This window comes from Cricetulus griseus, chromosome 3, assembly GCF_003668045.3.
Source record: "Cricetulus griseus strain 17A/GY chromosome 3, alternate assembly CriGri-PICRH-1.0, whole genome shotgun sequence".
Lineage (NCBI taxonomy): Eukaryota > Metazoa > Chordata > Mammalia > Rodentia > Cricetidae > Cricetulus > Cricetulus griseus.
In genome coordinates this window covers 213,398,076-213,421,440 of record NC_048596.1, presented here as the reverse complement: position 1 = coordinate 213,421,440, position 23,365 = coordinate 213,398,076, and the positions used below count along the sequence as shown (strand labels likewise).

General features: G+C 38.7%; 1 pseudogene; it reads left to right on the top strand.

Moving 5' to 3' along the window:
• The first annotated feature begins 20,983 nt into the window (after positions 1 to 20,983).
• Positions 20,984 to 21,046, top strand: LOC113834652 (annotated as a pseudogene).
• Positions 21,047 to 23,365: the final 2,319 nt, after the last annotated feature.

Sequence of the window (23,365 nt, the reverse complement as noted above, 5' to 3'; positions counted from 1 at the left end):
ATTTGGGGAGCCCCCATTGAGGGTCCTACCCTGCCTGGCGAGTGGAGGGTGGATGGGATGGGGGGCAGGTGGGGGTGTGGTTTGGGGGAGGGGAAGTAGTGGGAGAGGGAGAAGGGATTGACATACGAAGCAAGCTTGTTCCTAATTTGAACTAATAAAAAATGTAGATTATAGTCTACCACAAGATCCAGCAATTCCACTCCTAGGCATATACCAAAAAGAAGCACATTCATACAACAAAGTCATCTGTTCAATGATGTTCATAGCAGCATTGTTTGTAATAGCCAGAAACTGGAAGCAGCCAAGATGCCCTTCAACCAAAGAATGGATAGAGAAAATGTGGTACATTTACACAATGGAGTACTACTCATCGGGGGGAAAAAAAAACAAAAAAAAACAATGGAATCTTGAAATTTGCAGGAAAATGGATGGAACTTGAAGAAACCATTCTTCGTGAGGTAACCCAATCACAAAAAGACAAACATGATATGTACTCACTCATATGTGGATTTTAGACATAGAGTAAGGGATTACCAGCCTACAATCCACACTGCCAGAGAAACTAGTAAACAAGGAGGACCCTAAAAGAGACAAACTTTGTCCCCTGGAGAAGGGGAAAGGGTCAGGATCCCCTGAGCAAATTGAGAGCATGGGAAGAGGGGGGGAAGGGAGCTACAAGAATGAGAAGGGAAGAAGAGGAAAGATGCAGAGGTCATGAGGGAGCAGAAAGGTTGAGTCAGGTGTAGATTAGAAGAAAAGATATTTGATAGGTAGGGTTTTAGTTGGGGGGTGGTAAGGAAGGAAGGGAGGGAGAAGGGAACTGGATTGTCATGTAAGTCAATCTTGTTTGTAATTCAAATACAAAATGTAGATTATAAAAAATAAAAAATAAACAAAAGATTAATTCTTTCAAAACCTGGCAGAAATCTATGATAAAATCAATCTGGCCCTGGACTTTTTTTGTTGGTGGTGATGGGTGACTTTTAATTTCTGCTTCTATTTCACTAGGGGTTATGTGTCAGTTTAAATTGCTTAACTGATCATGATTTAACTTTGGTAAGTTGTATATATCAAGAAATTTACCTATTTCTAAGTTTTTTCAATTCAGTGGGTTACAGATTTTTTAAGGTGTGTCTTCATAATTCTGTGAATTTAATAGGTGTCCATTGTGATATCCCCTTTTTCTTCTCTAATTTTATTAATTTGAATATTCTCTCCATCTTTTAGTTAATTTGGATAAGGGTTCGTCAATATTGTTTATTTTTCAAAGAACTATTCATTTCATTGATTCATTATATTGTTTTATTGTTTCTTCTTCATTGATTGCAGCCCTCAGTTTATGTGTTGCTATTTACTATTTGGGGATATTACTTCTTCTTATTGCTCTAGAACTTTCATTATGTTGCTAATTTACTAATAGGACATCTCTGCAGTTGTTATTTTTTGTAATGTGGGCACTTAGTGCTATGTACTTCCCTCTTTGAAGAGCTTCCCAGGGTTTTGGGTATGTTGTGTTTTCATTTTCATTCCATTCTAAAAGTTTTTAATTTTCTTCTTGGTTGCTGTATTAACCCATTTTTCATCCAGTAATGAGTGATTCAGTTTCCATGAATTTGTATATATTCTGCTTTGTTAATGTACATGGTGGCTGCACATTTAGTGTTGTGGTTATTATGTGTCACATGAAATTTCTTATATGATCATGTCTATTCAGTGTTCTGTGTGCTTCTTGTACCTTGATAGGCTCCTCCATCTTTAGATTGGGGAAATGTTCTTCTGCTGCATTGTTAAAATATTTTCTGGGCCTTTTTCTGTTACCTTTGGTTGATGTTTTGTTTGTCCTTCCTCTATTCCGAATATTTATAGATTTTTGTCTTTTCATGGTGTCCCAGATTGCCTAGATTTTTTGTTCCTGGATTTTTTTTTATTTCAGATTAAGTTTCTTTGACTGAGGTATCCATTTCTTCTTCAGCTCCTGAGATTCTCTTTTCCATGTCTTGTAATTTACTGGTGAGATTTACCAGTCATTGTTTGACATTCTAAAGTTTTCATTTCCAGTTTCATTTCTGTTTGGATATTCCTGAGTGTTTCTGTTTCTACTTTCATGTCTTCAACTGTTTTCATTATTTTACTTCACTGTTTTGTGTTTTCACAATTTCATTAAAGCATAAGGTCCTTGAACATATTCATAATTGGTATTATGAAGTCCTTGTCTTTTTATTAAGCTAAATTGCATTTCTCGGGTCCTGTTGCAGTAGGGTTACTGACTTCTGGAAATGACTGTCCTGATGGTTCATGTTGGTGTTTTTGTGCTGTAATCTAGGCATCTGGAGTTATGCTATTTGAGCTGTTTCTTAGTGTAGCTATCTGATCTTGTCTTTGTTGACTGAATGTTCTTCCCCTTGGTTGCTGTTGCCCACTTTGGATCCTATGCATATGTAGTAGCCTTTAGGATCCCTGGTAGTGTGGGCACTTCTGCACATCACAAGTAGCATGAAGAAAAGGAGATGGTCCTAGAGGAAAAGCTGAAGGAGTTTTGGAAAAGATCTAATGGATCAGGTCCGCATGAAGAGGCAGAGTCCCCAAGGAGTGGAGGAGGGTAGAAAGAGAAGCTCTTGCAAGAAGGCTGCTACAGGACTAAGAGTAAGTCTGGGGAGATCATAATGGGAGAAGGAAGGTCAGTGAAAGTTGTCTAACTCCTTCCCAGCCCAGTGTGGGATCCTTGATGAAAAGTGTCTTGTGGATCGGTGCTGACACAAAGAAATGGAGATGGGCTAAAACAGGAGGCTGAGAAGGTCAGCTGTAAAGAGCTAAGCTGGGTCTGCCCCAAGAGACAGAATGTCCAGGGAAGCAAAGCAGGGTGGGAGGAGGCATTCCTACAGATGGGCTGCAGTAGGATGAGGGAAAGTCTAGAGAGAAGAAATGAAGGGGCTGGGGAGATGCTGGGTCTGGACCAAGGGGCCTCTCATACTAATCTTAGGAAGCCACTAATGCTGCCATGGGGCCCCATCCTTGTGACTCCTAGAGCTTCTAATAACATCCTTGAGGTTCCAACTTCAAATACCATTAACACATAACTTTAGCATAATGTTTCCAATTCACCAATTTGGGAAATATACTCAAACAGCAGCAGTGGCAGTGAAATGACAGAGAATGCTCTTCTTTTTTTAATTATTATCGTAACATCTGTTTTTAATTTTTTGGTGGTTCATTAGGTTTTTAGATTTTTCTGCTTTTATTGAAAATGATTCTTTTCTCATGCAATATATCCCAATTATAGTTGTCTCTCCCTCTACTCCTCTCAGTTCCTCCCCATGTGCCCTCCTCTCCAGATCTGAGCTTTGCAGGGGGGGTTGTAGGGATGGCACAGGCCATGGTGCCCTGGGTCCTTCCACATGAATCATTAATCAAGAAGATGGCCCACTGACATGATCACAGGCCAATCCAATAGAGACAGTTCCTCAGCTGAAATTCCCTCTCCCATGGTGTGTGTCTGCATTCATGTCAAGCAGATGAAAACTAACCCGCAGGGAGGCATTTCCAATCCCCTGTAGCAGAATGTAACCATGGGGGCTCCTCCTGTACCTGGAAGGAAGCTTCAGAAGTCAAGGGTAGGAAGTCTCTGATACTCATTTCTCATCTTGTCAATGGTCTAATCCTCATTCCACACGAAGATTATGTGGGCTGAAGAGAATCCTACATTTCAAAGTGCACCCCCACTCATTAGCTACCATCTTGCTTACCCCTCTCAATTCTTCCTCTCTTTCCATCAATGACTGTAGCTCACCCTGTGTTTTCAGAGGCAAAGATCTATGTTAATGTACTTTAGTACTTTAGTTACCTAGATATTTTTACTATAAACCACTCTTTTTCACCTGGCATTCCTCTATCTAGTGATCAGGGTGTGTGTGTGTGTGTGTGTGTGTGTGTGTGTGTGTGTGTAAAATAGTTAAATCTTTCCTTTTATAATACTATTGATACATTCTTCTTTAAGATGTAACATGAAATAATCTAAGAATGTTATGTAAATCTCTCAGTAAACTGGAGATCTAATTTCTAAGAATCAAAATCAAAATTAATTAGACTATGAAGGAAGGATGACATTGTGCCATGATTCATTCATGTGTGATGGAATGTAAATGTTCATGACATCATAAAGAAAGTACTATGATCATGCACTGAACTTTTGGTCAGGTATCTTCAGGATGGGCTTTATAAGTCCCCTATGCTTTTTCCAACTTAATGCTTTCAAATATTTTTCTTGCTTTGAGGGTTGTTACCTGGTTTGGACATTAGAGTTCTGTAGCAGATTTATATATAAACAGATGTGCTGTTCAGCCCTCCAAAGACAGTGAGATTCTCTCTCTTGGTTCTGAGAACAGTGTGTGATGAACCAAATGTCACACTGAACATAAGACTTGGAAGGAAATCCATATATAAAGTAATTGACTCAATGGGAAACATTGTAAGCATGAACCTGAATAGTGCCACCATTCTGGAATGGCTCTCAGAACTCTAGGTCAGAGGGGGCACTTTGTCCTCATAGTAAAGCCCCCAATGAGAGCTGGCACAGAATCTTGCTCTTTGCCTAAAAACATTGCTTAAAAGAGAAAAAACTGTTAAACTGTCTACTTCTTTGGGCTGGCTGGCTTGTGCCTTGTCATCAGGCAATTCTGTCCCTCTTAGAGACTGTGTGCTTTTGATTTTATAAGCAAGCCACATTTGGAGCTTCTGTGCAGCCCCTTGAGAACCCCTGGGGGCTACCTAGGCATTGTTGGGCCATATTCCAGACCTACGAGTGAAGACAAAATCATTTCTGGCTCTTCATGTTGGAAGCAAATAGCATAATCTAGTGGAAAACATTGTTTTTAAGACCAGCTTTTTGAGAAAGTAGTTTCCCAGAACAGCAGTGAATTCTAGTTTTTCCTACTGTGGTAACGCTTTTTCCTCTCTGATTGCCTTGCATTTGTTGCTTGTTTGTTTAAGTCCATGCAGCCATTCACTTAATAAGTAGTTGCTGAACACCTGCTATGCAAACACTGCTCGAACCCAAGGTTGTGTATCAAACAGAAAATAGCAAGCTCTTTGTCCTCATGGGCCTTGAAGGCTTAGGATGAGCAAAGAAGTAAAGGAATGAAAGATTACCAAGATGCACTTTGCCAGTTCTCACCATGTGTCCTGTGCTTAACAGCCTTGGGAGGTGGAGAATGTTCTGTGCATTTTACAAAGAGAAGTTGAGATACCTGAAGCTCATGGAGTCACACAATTCATGAAGAACTTGGGTACTTTAAATGCGGCTGCATAATGTTTTCTTCACTTCTGAATTAAAGATTTGAGTATAATGGGTTAATGGAAAGATTCAGTGATAAAGTTAGTGGAGAGGAAAGTTAGTGGAGAGGAAAGAATCTTGGAAAGGAACTCTGAGATTTCCCGCAGACTATGTCTGAATGGCAGGAAGAACACACCAAACGTGCAAAGAACAGGCAAGGGACCAAGTTTCCAGTGCACAAATGAAAATAACAAGGAAGACCTATGTGCAGCCAGAGACAGTGGCACACACCTATAATTTCAGTGCTCACTCCAGAGGCAAGAGGATGAGACGTTCAAAGCCCACCTGGGCTATGTGGCAAGACACTATCTTAAAAATACAAGGTACTTATATGGCTGGCAGGTACATACTGCCTGAAGGAACAAAGTACAGGAGGAAGCTAAGCTAAGTATGACTTTGGAAAACCAAAACCAGAGTTTTAATATTTATCGTTAATTTAACACTGCTATGCAAAACATAAAACAAAGCACATTTTAAAACACAGAAGTTCCTGCCTTCCAGTGCCCTGCTTATCCACCTTCCGGTGCCCTGCTTAGAGCCTCCTGAGGCCTGGGGACTGAGAATGGGGGAACATGTCCCAGCGGACCAGGCCATCCAGAGTCCACCAGAGTCACAGTGCTAGTCCTGCTGCCAACCCCAGGAAGAGGAGAGCCATCAGAGTATTGAACCTGTTTGTACCAACCAGAGGAGAACCTTGGATGAGTACCCACCAGGAGAGGGAGGGACCTCACTGGAAGAAGGGATGGGAAGAAGACAATATAAGAACACATTCAACAACAGAAAGATCAATATGACACCACCAGAGTCTAGGGATTCTACACCAGCAAGACCTAAACACACCAACACAGATGAAGCAGAAGAGAATGACCCTAAAAACAGATTTATAAAGATGATAGAGACACTCAAAGAGGTAATGAGAAAATTCTGTAAAGAAATGGAAGAAAAATGAACAAAAGATTCAAGAAATAGAGGAAAAGACAAATCAAAAATGCAATAATTAAATAAATCTCTTAAAGAAAACAAGGAAAGCCAAGAAAAAAACAACCAAACAATTGAAGGAAACAATTCAAACAATGCAAGACTTGAAGGCTGAAATAGAGACAAAAAAAAAAAAAACCACAGATTGAGAAAATGCTGAAAATAGAAAAGCTGGCTAAATGATTAGGAACTACAGATGCAAACATAACCAACAGAATACAAGAGATGGAAGACAGAATCGCATGAATTAAATATGAATGAAAAATAGATTCATCGACCAAAGAAAATCTTAAGTACAACAAATCCCTGAAACAAAATATCCAGGAAATATGGGACACCAATGATAGTTTATGCTGGAGAGGAGGTGAAGAAATGGGACACTCCTCCACTGCTGGTGTGAGTGAAAACTTGTACAGCCACTTTGGAAATCAGTATGGCGACTCCTCAGGAAAACGGCAATCAGTCTACCACAAGATCCAGCAATTCCACTCCTTGGCATATACCCAAAAGATGCACATTCATACAACAAGGACATCTGTTCAACTATGTTCATAGCTGCATTACTTGTAATAGGCAGAACCTGGAAGCAACCCAGATGCCCCTCAACTGAAGAATGGATAAAGAAAATGTGGTAGATTTACACAATAGAATATAACTCAGTGGGGAAAAAAAACAATGGTATCTTGAAATTTGCAGGCAAAAGAATGGAACTAGAATAAACCGTCTGAGCAAGGTAACCCAAAAAGACAGACATGGTATGTACTCACTCATATATGGATATTAGACATAGAGAAAGGGATTACCAGCCTGCAATCCACACCTCCAGAAAAGCTGGGAAACAAAGAGGACTCTAAGAGAGACATACATGTTCCCCGGGAGAAGTGGAAAGGGAAAAGATCTCCTGAGCAAATTGGGACCATGGCAGGAGGGGAGAGGTAGTTAGGAGAAAGAGAAGTGGAGAAGAGGAGGGGAGAGGAAGACGTGAGTGACCAGAAAGATTGAGTTGGTTGAAGAATAGAGGAGATCAAGAAAAGAGATACCCTAATAGAGGTAGCCATTATAGGTTTATAGAGAAATCTGCCACTACAGAAATGTCCAGAGATATACTAGGGTGACCCCAACTAAGAATCTAAGCAATAGTGGAGAGGCTACCTAAAATTCCCTTTCCCTATAATGAGATTGATGACTACCTTATATGCCTTCCTAGAGCCTTCATCCAGTAGCTGGTGAAAATAGAATCAGAGACCCACAGCTAATCACTGAGCCGAATTCCTGGAATCCAGTTTTAGAAAAGGAGGAGTGATGAGCAAAGGGGTTAAGACCATTCTGGGGAAACCCACAGAGACAGCTGACCTGAACAAGGGGGAGCTCATGGACCCAAGACTGACAGCTTGGAAACTAGCATAGGACAGAATCAGGCCCCCCTGCAGGTGGGTGTTTGTTAGGAGTTATGGGCAGTCTATGGGGCCCCTGGTAATGGAACAGCATTTATACCTAGTGTACATAGAGGAATACTCTTCCAGCCTAGACACATGGGGGAGGGCCTAGGCCCTGCCCCACATGATGTGACCGACTTTAATGATCCCCATAGAAGGCCTCACCCTTTCTATGGAGCAGAAGAGGGATGGGATGGAGGTTTGTGGGGGGGGAGAATGGGAGGGAGAGGGAACTGGGATTGATATATAAAATAAGATTGTTTCTGATTTAAATATTAAAAAGGTTAAAAATAAAATAGATTTCCAGTATAAAATATAAAAAACAGAAGCTTCTCATTTATCATCTATTGCTTATAGAACTCTGTATAGTATTACCAAAAAGCAAACAGAAAAATAGATGCACTAAAAAAAGTGATTTGGAAATCAACCCCAGAATCTTTAGCATCTTCTAGGTTATCTTACAAGTTATTCTTTAAGTTTTTAAATTAAAGATGGCTGGAAGGCCTTGCGTGGGGTGGTAGTGGCACACAGTGGCAACACCTGCATTTCCTTTGTATTAGACTCCCTGCTCTTAACTTTGCAATAAAAGCTTTCTCCTGTTTCAGTGTCTCTGGAATTGGTTTGCACCTGTCAATCAAAATGTCCATGTAGAATCTACCAAAAATACCAGGGACTTTCTGGAGTTGCTGCTTCACTTCTGCATCTTGCTGGGAAAAGGCAGTATGAGAATAAGTCTATTTATAATCTTTAGCAGAATCCAAAGTCAGTGAACTAGATGTTTTTGATGCAGTTATGTGATTCCTTGGCAAGGTGTTAGACATCTGAGAATGTTCTACCTTTTACTCAATGCATACAGCCTGTCTGATTCTCAGTTAGCTCTGGATGCTGGGCCTTGTACATTTCTTATCACAGATGGCCTTGATATGGAGCCTGTCCTCCCTCATGGGGGTGCCTCCTGTAGAATTAACCAGACATTGTTGGAACATTTAGCTCATTGTCTTTTGTATAAGTATGGGACATACAACATGTCTTTTGTCTAATGGGAAAATCATGGTTATCTGGGGTACTGAAATAGACAATTTAAAGATTTCTTATAGTTTTCTTCAGTTCTTGTCTTGTGGATGACATGACACAGCCATTTGTGAAGTGGTGGCTTTTTTCATTTTTATTTTCACATAAAATATGAAATGTAGCACAAATGCATAAATACAACCGCTTAGAGCTCTCATATATCAGTCAAAGTCCGGGCAGGCAGCAGATGGCTTACTTAAGCCAAGGACTTGAGAAGCAGCTACCAAAGGAGACTTTTAGAAAATAGTGACCAGTAAGAGATGGTACAGTTGTCCAGGGCTGGTGGATGCAAGAAATGTTGCCAACCCTTGGCCTGGAGGAATGAGGATATGTCAGCTACTGCACTTTGGAGAATGTATAAATGGAGAAGACCAGCTGGCAAGAGCTGTGGCCAATGGCAAATTAAAAAATAAAAGCACAAAGCCATCAGGGAGGAAGCAGCAGAAGAAGCACCTTGGCTTTGGTGGTCTCCATCTCTGCCAGGACCTGGGCTTAGTTGAAGATCACCAGAAACTGATGGAAAATGGATTCCTTGACACAGCTTCCATCTCCTGGGTGCATACAAAGTGGAGAAGGATGGAGAAGGCATCTGGAGGAGGAAGCAGATGCTATTCATCACAGCTTGTGTGAAAAGCCAAGAGTGGAGCTTGTATAACTCAAAAATGTAATGGATGGAAATAGCATAGCTCACACTTACTCAAAGCAGTTCTCATTCATTCATCAAGTATCTGTTGAAGGGCTCAGATGTGCCAGGAAAAGGATATGAATTGAGCCAGATTCTCTACATCTTTAAAAAAGTACAACTTTACAGACTCTTAGAAGCATTAACTCTTAAAAGACACAAGCATTATGGTCAAGTCAGGAGGCTAAGCACAAGTCTTTGAAGAAATTTACCCATGTGGAATATTGATTAGGTAATAAAATTTTACATAGAGAAAGCTTTTTCAAAGGCTTTTGAGTCTTATCATGATAAATTATCTGTTTAATATTTAGACAGTGATATTTTAACATTTTGCTTCATACCATTGACATTTGTATTTTTCCTCTAATGATCCAGTTCTAATGTTGTTAGATATTGTTATGGCTTAGAAATGAAGTAGATTCCCAACAGCTCATGTGTTGAAAACACAGTTCCCAGGTTGTGGTACTATTGAGAAATGATTGGCTCTTGAGGGTGCTGATGTCATCAGTGAGATGGTCCATTAAAGAGATTCTAGCTAAATGAGCTGTTAGGAAGTAGAGCCTTGTTACAGGAAGTAGGTCACTGGGGGTGTGCCTTGAAAGAACATATCTTGATTCTAGCCCTACCTCTCATTCCCTTTGCCTCTGCTTCCTAGACACAATGAGGTGAACAGCTTTCTCCCATGCACTCTTGCTAGGATGTTCTTGGGCCCCAAACCACAAAAGCAGGTGAGCATGGAGATCTCTCAAACTCTGATCTGTACCAAAACCTCTTCTAAGCTTATCTGTCTCGGATATTTTGTCACCGTGGTGAAAAGTTAACACAGATGTCACCTCTCTTTAACCAAGTTAAGTAGATGTCTTTTATCCGTGCTTTTGCATTCTTCAGTTTCAGTGTTCATAGTTCACTGTTGTCCAAAGTTACTGATTTTGGTATAAACTCTTTTGAAAGAGACTACACATGCAAGGGCTAAGAGGGATTGAGAAATAGAAAGAGAGAAAACATTCATTTAATTAATTAAAATTTAATGTATATTTTTATAATTCTTGATCTCTGTGCACGATTGATACATTAAGCTTTATCCGTGACTTGTACACATGGGGGGAGCACTATAGTTCATACTGGGTTGAGTTCTAGCTGCAGTTTGAGGCACCCCCGAGAGAGCTGGGATATAGCCTTCAAGGATAAAGGAGACCTCTGTAGATGGAATAAGCGTTTTCTTTAAAGACATAAAGGTGCTGTTCGCATAACTATGTGTGTTTCTCCAGAGTGTTTTGGCCTGAATTAATGCTTAAGATAATGATGAAGCAAAAAGAAAGAGGGGGGGAGGAAGGAAGGAAGGAAGGAAGGATGATAGAAAGGAAAGAAGGAAGAAATACACAAAGTTGCTTAGAAAAATTAATAAATATGAAGGTAAAATTGGAGCCATTTATAAGTACTGCCCTTGTTTGTGGGTGGTCATAATGATAGGCAAATTAAATACCCTCCGAGCCTGTTATGAACAATTAGTTAGCTGATTAGCTAGAGCTATGGGTGCTTATAATGAATGGGCTGCACCAGCCTTGCATTAGCATTCCAGCATTGCTTATGATTGCCTCTATGTTGCCCACTTCACTTTCTTTGTAACAGAATCAGCATATTCTCTGCTGAACACTGAGGAGCCCATCTGTTTACACACATCCTATCTTCACAGTTTCCCTGCAAGCTGTGTGATGATGTTGATGCTAAAAAAAATAGATCAAATTTCAAGATATTAAAGGATATCATTTGAACAGCCTCGGAGGACAACCCTGTCACTGTGGGAAGGAGGAGTTAGTTTCTGGTCGGAGTGTCCTGCTTTGGCTTCTGCTTCTAGGGACCCAAAGTGGCTTCTGTGAACCCAGCATATGTTCGTGCTAAGTGGCTAACACCTGCACCCAGAGTAAAGCTCTCTCCTCTCCAAGCCTTCATCTTCATTGTAAAATCATTGCTCTCATTTTTTAATGTTCAAACGTTTTATGCCAGCTCTGAAATGACATGGTTTTTCTACCAGCCAAAATATTGTATAGCCTTTGTTTGTTCTCTGAGATAAGACAATCAAACCAAATGCATACAAATTAATCTAGTTTCTAGAAAAACATGGTATGTACTTACTCATAAGTGGGTATTAGCTGTAAAGAAAGGATAACCAGGCTGTAGCCCCAGAGAAGCTAGACAACAAGGAGGGCCCAAAGAGGGGTGCATGGATTTCCCTGGGAAGGGGAAATAGACAAGATCTATTGGGTAAGCTGGGGGTGGTGTGGGGGGATTAAAAATGATCTAGTTTCAAATATTAAAGTCAAATGTAAATATTGTCCATAGGGCAGAACCAATAGCACCAGCTATATGTAAACTTATATCCCCTCCACCTCTTGGTAATATTTTTAGCTGAGTCAGGCCTCTGTTCTTAAAGAAATGGGAAAAAAGCAGAGAAAGCAAGCATACTTTTCATATGTGAAATTTTGGGCAGTTCCAAAGATAAGAGAAAAAGATTGACAAGCAAATGTAAAAAGTTCATGAGTTTATTACAAATTATTACACTGACTTCAGGCCAATATAAATTGGCATCTACCTGTCAGATTTGTACACCCTCAGACCACTGAAAAAAAGCACAAACACATAAGCATTTGGAACATTGCTAGCAGACATCTGCCAAGAGGATGTATCCTTCACTTCGTCTGTACTTCCTCAGCATATCCTTCGTTCTAACATGAACTTGCAAGTTTAGTGGACAGCCTACTCTGCACTCTAGTGAACTGATGTCTTAAAGCAAAGGACATTAACAACAAGCTGGGTGTCAGGGAGAAACAGTTGGTTATATACATAGTAACAGCAAGGGAAAGCAGGTTTCAGAACCTGGATCTGAGTAACAGCTAAAACAAAAGGGGAAGAAGGAAATTTTAAATTAATATTTATAGTAACATTTCTATATCATTGACTGTACATTACATTATTTATACTACTGTGTATTCAAGAATTACATAATATTGTACCTGAAATTTTTCTTTAAATGGTTCATTTTTGCTTTAAGCTTTGGTACTTTGAAAGTGAACTACAAACATTTTTCTTAAATCATTGTTTAGAAGAACTGAAGCCCAACTGATGGTTAATAAATGTTAGGGTCCCAACAGGAGACAGGTAGCACACATAAATTAAGACAGAACTAGTTGGTTAGTAAAGGATTGATTGCAAGGGAGCATGTAACATAGATTTTAGGACAGAACCAAAGCCATGCTATCCCCAATCCTTTGTCCAAAGGGCAACAGGATCAAATTTATTGGAATCAGGAACAAGATGGTAAAACAAAGCAGGCAGCCATCTGACTTTCTGCCAAGGCACAAGGCATCAAGCAGTAGAGATCAGATAAATAAGCCCTTGACTATACTCTTCCCAGCCCAGTCTTTCTGAATCTGGGTTATTTCACTCAATGCTATACTCTAGTCCCATGTATTACCTGAAAATTTCTAGATTTTTTTCTTTACAGATAAATAGTATTTCATTATATATTTTTACTACATTTTTGTTAGTCATCAGTTGAAAGATATTTAGGTTGTTTCCATTTTCTAGCTGCTATGCATAGAGCAGCAATGTACCCGGCTGAGCAAGTGTCTGTGGAGTAGGTCAGTAAGTCATTTGGTCATATGCCAAGGACTGGTAGAGGTGGGTCATTTGGTAGATCTACTTCTAGCTCTTGGGGAGTTCTTCACAGATTTCCATAATGAATGCACGAGTGTGAAATGAAGCCCAACAATGAAAGAGGGCTCCCCTTTCCCTGAATCCTCTCCCGGCCCTATTTTTCAGCTGTATTTTTGTTTGTTTTTGTTTGTTTTGTTTTACCTTGGCCATTCTGACTGAGGGAAGTTGAAATCTCAAAGAAGTTTAACTTGCATTTCAATAATTTCGGAGGACACTAAATACTTTGTTGCAATATGCATATAAGACAAAAGGGGGAAAGATGCTCTTGCTTCAGAGGAAACTTCTGGGCAGAAGAGCTGAAACAGCCTGGGTTGTTGTAATCATATCCAGTGCAATGACAGGTATCTGAATAAAGTATAAACTCAAAGCATCCTATCACCCTAGCAGCTAAGACTAAGGAGGCATTCTATGAGCAAGTATAAAAGTGACAGACCTGTCCTAACACAATAAAAGACCTTCTCCTAGGATACCAAGACAGTCAGTCAATAATCTGACTGCCTACAGGAACAGAATTCAAAGCCTATTGATGTCAGGTAAAGACATACATCAGAAAAGAGACTGGCACATTATAAATATGTCATTCACAATGTCAAGTATAATCAAAGTAAAAGGCCTATGAGGAAACAATAAGATGTGATAAAGAAACTAAGGTAAAATGCAGTAAACAGAAATAATTAATGAGACATCACACATTTGGGAATTAACAGACAAAGGCTTTTACACAGTTCCTGTACATGTACTTAGTGATATAAACAAAAAGTAATACTGAGAAACAAGGGATATCAGAAGAGAAATAAAAGTTCCATTTTCTAGCTGCTATGCATAGAGCAGCAATGTACCCGGCTGAGCAAGTGTCTGTGGAGTAGGTCATTAAGTCATTTGGTCATATGCCAAGGACTGGTAGAAATAAATAAATAAATAAATAAAAGAGAAATAAAAGAGAAATAAAAATGTTCAAAAAAAGGAACATTCCAATCTTCTCCAATCATTAAAATATAATGTGCATATGTCTCTTTCCTTAAAAATTAATTCAACTAAGCCTGTCAATCACCTAGAAAACAGTCCCACAGGAAGCTGCCCCAGAAATTTCAAGAGCCGTATAAAGTCCTTTTGTAAAGTCTAATGTAAATCTGAGCAGTATTTGATCTCAGGAGTGCTCCACTTTGTGAAATAATATTTTCTGTGCCACAATCTGCAATAAAATCTACCTTCTCCACTAAAAAACAAAGAATTACGTAGAAATTTAGATGTGTGAATGACAATGACAGACGGTTTTATCTCCACTGAATAGGCTTAACAATAGACTGAAGAAAAGATAGGATCTATAAATTTGATTTCCAGTCATCAAAAATTGTATGTTATAGAGAACTGAGATGAGAGAGAGAAGACCCAAAAACATATTTGAAGGAATAATAACCAAAAGTCCCTAAATATATAAAAGCATTAACTCACCAATAAATAAGTCTGAGGAAACTAAATTTTAATTAATTAGTCAAGTACACACACACACACACACACACACACACACACACACACACACTTTGGTTCATTATAGCTGCACCACTAAATATCAAACATAGAAGTTTGAGAGAATCTAAAGGTAGAGGAGACATTGGATACAAACAACATGAGCAGACATGGATGCCAACTTTCCCTATTCCTGTGTATACTATAATAGTGACCACAGTTAACTAACGTCAGGAAAAAGAAATCAAATTCATATATGTTACAAAGGCAAACATAAAAGGGGAAAATTTTTTAATGTAGTTGTGTCCACAGATAACTTGATTGTTTAGCAAACCCCAAGAAATGTATAAAACAGCTCCTAGAACAACAGTCTCAAGATGCAAAGACTATATGGAAAAACTGATTCATATAGACAAGGTTTCTCTGTGTGGCCCAGGCAGTCGTGGAACTCACTCTGTACACCAGGCTGGCCTCAAACTCAGAGATCTGCCTGCCTCAGCCTCCCAGGTCCTGGAATTAAAGGTATGAGCCGCCACCACCCAACAAAAATAAGTTTATTAAAAGATATAAAATGTGTACACACTACAAATTGTAGACTATTGGCAAGATAATTAATAGAATCTGTAAATATGGACATTTAAATAAATCAAGAAGTACACCATGATCATGGATTAGCATCAACTTAAATTGTTTCTCCCAAAGTTATCCATAGACTCAATGCAATTCTGAGCAAAACTGTAATAGGTAGGCCATTTTTTTAAGTAGAACTTGACAAATTGATTCAAACTTTACATTAAAAATATCAAAGGTCCTAAAATCCTTTATAGCACCTTGAAGAACAAAGCTGTGAAATTCACACTATTAAACATGAAAACTTCTATAAAAAGAAAATAACTAAAATATTAATGAATTTTAAAAGGTCAAAATAAAGAAAAGAGAAAATACAACAGAATGGTTCAGAAATAGGGCAATTTTTTTATTTATCTCTTTTTGTATAGATACATATTTATTCAGTTTTTAGCCAAAGTGCTAAATCTTGTTATACAATGAAAAGTTAAATTTCAATTCCTGCTTAGTCTTATGATGAGAAATAATAGATAGAACTAAAGATCAAAGCCAAAATTTGAACACATCTGTAAGCAAACACAGGTCAGCATCCTTCCAACCTTGGCAAAGATTTGTTTTCAGGAAGGACATCTATGAGAAGTATAAAAGCTAAAGAAGAAACTTCACAAATCAGAGCATATCAAAATCCAAGTTTCTGTTGGCAGCAGGTAAGAGGCAGTGGGAAATAAAACACCATGTCAGGACATGTTTTAAACTGTACAAACCAATACACAAAAGTCAAAATCATTCACAATTAATTAATTCACAACAAAGCACTGAAAATGCTCAGATGGATCCTTAGTAATCCCAAAAACAGGTGTGTAGCTTTGCTCCTGGCCTTTTTATAAGTAGGTCAACTTATTCATACAAGTCTCTTCCCTCCAGTGGAAATGGCCATAAAAATCTCCTATAATGAGACTAATGGCAAGATAATTAAGTGTGTGCCTTGTTGTAGTGAAACACAAAGTTGAGGAAAGATTTGAACGGATACTTCCTCAGAACTACACAAATGACTGACAAACACATCTAATAGGTGTTCTTCAGAACAGGCCCCGGATAAAGCCAAGTCGTTCTGAAGCAAGTCCCTGCATCACTCCAACTAGACTGACTGATGTAAAAAAAAAAAAAGAAAGAAGAGTGGTGACAAGTGCTGATAAGAACAAGATTCATTGCATTGCTGCTGGGCAGGATGCATATTAGCAAAGTTTTGAGTTTCCTATAAAGTGTAGCATCCAGCTCCTCAGAGGCACAAGATCTATGTTCTCCTGCAGGAGAGAATACACACATATATACCCACAGAAATCTCCCACATAAAGCAGTCCATAATTAGCTCTATCCATTACATCCCTGAAATGGAAATTAAAGTGGATAAAGAAATTGTAATATGGTCATGTAGTAAAAAATACAGAAATAAAGATGAAATGTTAATGCCACAAATTGCAAACCATTAAGAAAAGGGAGCCAGGACACATACAGAATACAGTATTACTCCATTAATATAAAATTCAAGCAGCCAAACATAATGTAAGTGATGGAAACCAGAATAGCTGCCTATGGGAGGAATTAAGTTTGAACTTGCTAGATATTTTTTACATTTCAGCTGAGAGATGCTTACAGGAGTGTCTACATTCACCACAGTTCCACAGATTTTAGATCTAGGATCTACACAATGAAAATTTTATCTCAGAGAAGTGTAGGAATTTTACAGATAATTTTATTGTTCAGGAGATATTTTAAAGTCAAATATATCATAATATATAAATATTGCATTAGTAGACCTTGGCAGTACTAAGCTCACAATTATAGATGATAATTAGTATTTCAAAGCAAGATTCAGAACGTGGAAATGAGAGGTCTAGTCACAAGGAAAAGGTAGAAAGTCTGTTTTGACGCATGAAGGTCAGTTACAAATGAAGGTTGAGTCTATAAATCCCCACACCTATTTTTCAGATCTTCAATAACCTGCAAGCCTGAATTTTAGTCCCTGGAATATCTTATTCTAGAACTCAATCTGCTAGATAACAGTGATTCCAACCACTGAAAGTGTGTTGGCCACACTTGGTTCATGAAACATCTTTAAGTATTTTAAACAACTTCCTAACCCTTCTGAACTGGCTTCTGCTTAAAGAAAATGTTTGTACACTGTGTGGCTCTGATGTTCACTTTGCCAAAAATAAAATTTACAGGAGCTATTTGGCCTGCAATAACTAAAATCTATCACATTGGAAAAGGTGATTCAACTTAAAGATGTTTAGTGTCCCCTTATTTTTCAGGGTCTCAGACTGTGGCTCTTTAATTATGTATATGCTCATCTAAATGTCACACAGACCTGTTGTTGGGTTGAAATTCATCTACCCAATACAAGAAAGTTTTAACAAATAAAATGACACCTTCACCTTCCAGATGAATTAAAAATAGAAACCTCAAAAAGTATCATTTAGAAATGATCATTCCCCCCTTGTTTGTTATTCTAATACCTACTGACAACCATCACCCTAAACAGCATGTACAGATTTCCCCAAGCCTAGGAAACTCCATCTTTCTAAGAGTAACAGATCTTTTTCACAGTACTCTAGTTTGAAAAGAAGAACATTGGAGATGGCATTCCATTTATTCCTGGAGGTATTTAGAGATCAAATATAAATATTAAGGGTATTCTCCTCTAATGACTCTTATGTGTGCCTAGAAAAAATAAACTTAAACAAAAGTGCTTCAGAAGAGCTAAAGATTAAGACTATGATTTTCCAGCCGTGAGTATTAATCTCATTAGTCAATTCTTTATTTCTGTGACTTGTAATTGGCATAATCACATTAGGCTCCAACCCAGATGAACATTCCAGGATCTTCTTGCAGCCAGTTCTGTTTATTTCACTCTGTGTCGAAGATTTTCACCCAATTAAAGCAGCCAAAAGAGCTTTGTGTATTTTATAATCTGTTCTCCTCCTCCTGATTTCCCCTACTATTTCTTCCCTCCATTTTTGTTACATTCTATTTGTGTGCACACATGTGTGTGCTTGTATGTGTATGAAAATCAATTGACAGTGTGTCTAAGTTTATTCTCTCCATCTACCATATGCATCGTGGGGCTCAAACACAGGTCAGTAGACTTGAAAGCAAGTTCCATTACCAACCAAGTCATCTCATCAACCATGTTTTTCAATAAGATATTATAATAGATGGTAAGGAAGAGTAATCTTCTTACACTAATTCAGCAAATGTTTATCATGGGTATTTCTAAGTGTATGGCACTCCTAGCATTGAGACAGAGTACCAAGCCAAATGGATGGACCCTGGGCTCCCATAAAGCTTATCCTGCAATGCAGGAATGTAGACATTATGTGACTTTAGTACCTACATGACATCTGACATGATGACAGTCAACAAGGAGGAAAATGATAAACACACAGGTAAACAGAGATACTCAATTTTGAATGGTTGAGACTTTACTGAGCTCCTGTCATCTCCAAGCCATTTTTTTCAAGGATCAGATCTCCCTTAGTTCATTAGTCCAGGTCCTGATGGTCATTTTCTTTTTTTTTTTTATTTTGTTCCTGATTTTTTTCATTGGATATTATTTCTTTTTTTGAATTAGAAACAGGATTGATTTATAAGACAATCCCAGTTCCCTTCTCCCACCCGTCCTCCCCTAACACCACCACCCCAACTAAAACCCTACCTATCACATATCCTTTCTGCTCCCCCTGGATGGTGAGGCCTTCCATAGGGGGGTCATCAGAGTCTATCGTGTCCTTTGGGATAGGGCCTAGGCCCTCCCCTGTTTGTGATGGCTCTAGGAGTATTCCTCTATCTGGAATGGGCTCCCAAAGTCCACACCTATGCTAGGGATAAATACTGGGCTTCTACAGGAGGTCCCATAGATTTCTGAGGTTTCCTCACAGAAACCCATGTTCCTGGGGTCTGGATGGTATTCCAGCTATCAGTCTGGGGAGCAAGAGTTCCCCGATGTTCAGTTCAGTTGTTTCTGTGGGCTTCACCAGCCTGGTCTGGACTGCTGTGCACTTCACTCGTTCTCCTCTGAATCTGGATTTCAGTTCAGTTCAGTGGTTAGTTGTGAGTGTTTGCTTCTACTTCCACCAGCTGCTGGATGAAGGCTATAGGATGGCATACAAGTTAGTCATCAATCTCATTATCAGGGGAGGGCATTTAAAGTAGCCTCTCCTCTGTTGCTTAGATTGTTAGCTGGTGTCATCTTTGTAGATATCCAGACATTTCCCTAGTGCCTGATTTCTCTGTAAACCAAAAATGTCTCCCTCTATTATCATATCTCCATTCTTGTTATCATCTATTCTTCCCCTGACTCAACCTTTCTGCTCCCTCATGTCCTCTGCATCCCTCCTCTTCTCCCCTTCTCATTCTCCTAGCTCCCTCCCCACTCTTCCCGTGCTCCCAATTTGCTCAGGAGATCTTGTCCTTTTCCCCTTCTCCAGGGGACCATGTATGTCTCTCTTAGGGTCCTCCTTGTTTACTAGCTTCTTTGGCAGTGTGGATTGTAGGCTGGTAATCCTTTACTCTATGTCTAAAATCCACATATGAGTGAGTACATACCATGTTTGTCTTTTGGGGACTGGATTACTCGCTCAGAATGGTTTCTTCTAGTTCCATCCATTTTCCTGCAAATTTCAAGATTCCATTGTTTTTTTCCGCTGAGTAGTACTCCATTGCATAAATGTACCACATTTTCTCTATCCATTCTTCGGTTGAGGGGCATCTAGGCTGCTTCAAGTTCTGACTATTACAAATAGTGCTGCTATGAACATCGTTGAACAGATGTCCTTGTTGTATGAATGTGCTTCTTTTGGGTATATACCTAAGAGTGGAATTGCTGGATCTTGTGGTAGATGTATTCCCATTTTTTTGAGGAGTCGCCATACTGATTTCCAAAGTGGCTGTACAAGTTGGCACTCCCACCAGCAGTGGAGAAGTGTTCTCCTTTCTCCACATCCTCTCCAGCATGAACTGTCATTGGTGTTTTTGATTTTGGCCATTCTGACAGGAGTAAGATGGTATCTCAGAGTTGTTTTGATTTGCATTTCCCTGATGGCTAAGGATGTTGAACACTTTCTTATGTGTCTTTCAGCCATTTTAGATTCCTCTATTGAGAATTGTCTATTCAGTTCTGTACCCCACTTTTTAATTGGGTTGTTTGGTGTTTTGGAGACTAGCTTCTTGAGTTCTTTATATATTTTGGAGATCAGCCCTCTGTCAGATGTGGGGTTGGTGAATATCTTTTCCCAGTCTGTGGGCTGCCGTTTTGTCTTGTTGACTGTCTCCTTTGCCTTACAGAAGCTTCTCAGTTTCAGGAGGTCCCATTTATTAATTGTTGAGCTCAGTGTCTGTGCTACTGATGTAATGTTCAGGAAGCAGTCTCCTGTACCGATTAATTAAAGGTTATTTCCCACTTTGTCTTCTAATAGGTTCAGTGAAGCTGGATTTATGTTGAGGTCTTTGATCCATTTTGACTTAAGTTTTGTGCAAGGCAATAGGCTTGGTTCTAACTGCAGTCTTCTACATGTCTGGAACCAAATATGCCAGCACAATTTGTTGAAGATGTTCTCTTTGTTCCATCGTATAAATTTGGATTGTTTAACAAAAATCAGGTGTTCGTAGGTGTCTGGGTTAATATCAGGGTTTTCAACACTATTCCATTGGTCTACCTGTCTATTTTTGTGCCAATACCAAGCTCACTTCAGCAGCACATATACTAAAATTGGAACAATACAGAGAAGATTAGCATGGCCCCTGATGGTCATTTTCTGCCTTAACCACACATAACATGGATGCAGATACCTTCTGTTGTATCCATGAGCTGATCTGATAGGTAATCTGTATTTACAACACATTATATGCAGGCTTACATGTACTCTGTTTGTTTGCCTTTAAGAGATTCATGAGACTGGGAATTTGTCAGCACAAGTAGAAACTCAGTACAAACAAGGGAAGTCAGTCTGTTTCTATGTAAGCACATGAATTCAGGTTCAAATACTAACTCTGAGCAGCTTTGGGACCATGAGCAAGATACTGAGTCCCTTGCTTCTGTCTCTTAGTTAGGAGAGTGGGAATAAACAGGGTACGTGTCTTATGAAATTGTGGTTAATCACATTTGCCGATCACTTTTTGTAGTGAATATACAAGGAACAATGGAGGCAAATTGTTAAGCAAAACAATACAGAAAAGACTGATGCATTTGGACAATTTTTAATATTTCATAGGTTCAAGGATCTATCCAGTATCACACCCACTTCTCAAACATTGCAGGGACCTGGAAGCAAACTAGATTTAGAGCAGTTCCTTTTGAGATATAAAAAATAATGTGAAACACTATGTCCATTTATTTCTCAACTGGTTTAAAAATTTAGTCCCTATGTATCTGAAAGGCTATATGTATTGTTTATTAACATTTTCGTCCACCGCAGGCAACTTTCATGAGGGAAAGATTTGACTTCCTTTCAGAATTACCTTACTTATATTTTAATTTAGTCTCCTTCCCCCAGTGGTGTGTGTGTGTGTGTGTGTGTGTGTGTGTGTGTGTGTGTGTGTGTGTGTGTGTGTAGCAAGTAGGTATGTTTGTGTAAGCAGGTAGATATGGAGGCTAGAGATTAACATCAATGGCTTAAATAATTACTTCTCTATCTTAAATCTTAAGTCAGGATCTTTCAAAAGACCCTAACTCACTGGTTTATCAAGACTGACTGGCAGGCAAGTCCCAGGGATCCTCCTGTCTCCTCTTCCCTGGTACTGGGTTTGCAGGTGTTCATCACTTGCCTGGCCTTTAGATGTGTTCTAGAGATCTGAACTCAGATCCTCATACTTATGAAGTAAGGACTTTATTGACTAAGAAATCTTTATAATCCTTTTATTTTGTTTTTCTTTCTTCAGATTAGCTTTAAAGTCAGTATCTTCCAGTCTCAGCATCTAGGGTGCTACAATTGCAGGTGTGCAGTACTATGCAGGGCTTGATGCATTAGCTTTTGTTGTTTAGAGATGTACTCCAAGTAGCTAGAACAGTATTGCCATGTGGTTGGTATTATATATGTTGACTAAATGATTAAAAGAAGGAGTAAGTAAGTGAATGAGGGATTTTTAAGGCTATAAATTGTCAAAGGAAACTGTTTTAATTCTGTTTTATTCACACCTCACTAGGACTCTATGGCTCATTGATAAAACATTCATATTTTTAGAGTTTTTTGAACCTCTACATATAGTCTGCTGGATGTTCCCAGTTGATATCACAGGTATAAAAGGAACATACATAAATAATGTAAGGTAGGAAGAGTACATCAATGAAAATTTCCTTGTAACTCTTGGCCTTTTGTGGATATGTACTATTTTCCCATGAAGTTTTCTTGATTAAGTCTTTTGAAAATAAAGATATTTGTCAAGTTTCACAAGCTGCATGAGACAATAGTAGGAAATACATATTGAGTTCTGGTAAAACAAGGAAAGCTATGAACAAAATAAACAACAAAGAGAGCTGTTTTCTGAGAAATTCTGAAGAAACTTTGTATTATTTTCAGTTGATTCCTGTATAGTTACATCTCTAGCTTTTGTCACTTCTCAGAGTTATTTATGTTATTTAATCTGTAGATGCCACACAGTAACATTACAAATGCATTAAATTCAGATAACCCAAGGGAAATCACAACTATAAATTTCATTTGCCAGGGGAAAAATAGACAGCAGCATTTCTTTATTTCTTTTTGCCTTTTTAAAAATATTTAATCTTTATGATATTGAAGAAAAGATTGTCTGTTTTTTAAAGCAGCCATGGTGGAAGTCATTTGTGCAGATGGTAATGCAATGCTGGCAATGAAATCTTTATTTTTTAAAAGGAATGTATTCAGTTTTAGGCATAGGAAGCAATGGAGAAAAAATGAGATGAAAGAAATCATAGCTTCTTTAGAATCGAAGTCTTTAGTATTTTTTGCTTAGCCATCTTTTGCTGTGTTATGAGTGGATACTGTGGGGTAATCTTACAACTGTGAATCCACATCACGATAGCTAACAGTGCACATTTTCTCTGTCAGAAGTTCTTCTGCAGCCTTATGGCATTATCTCATTGTC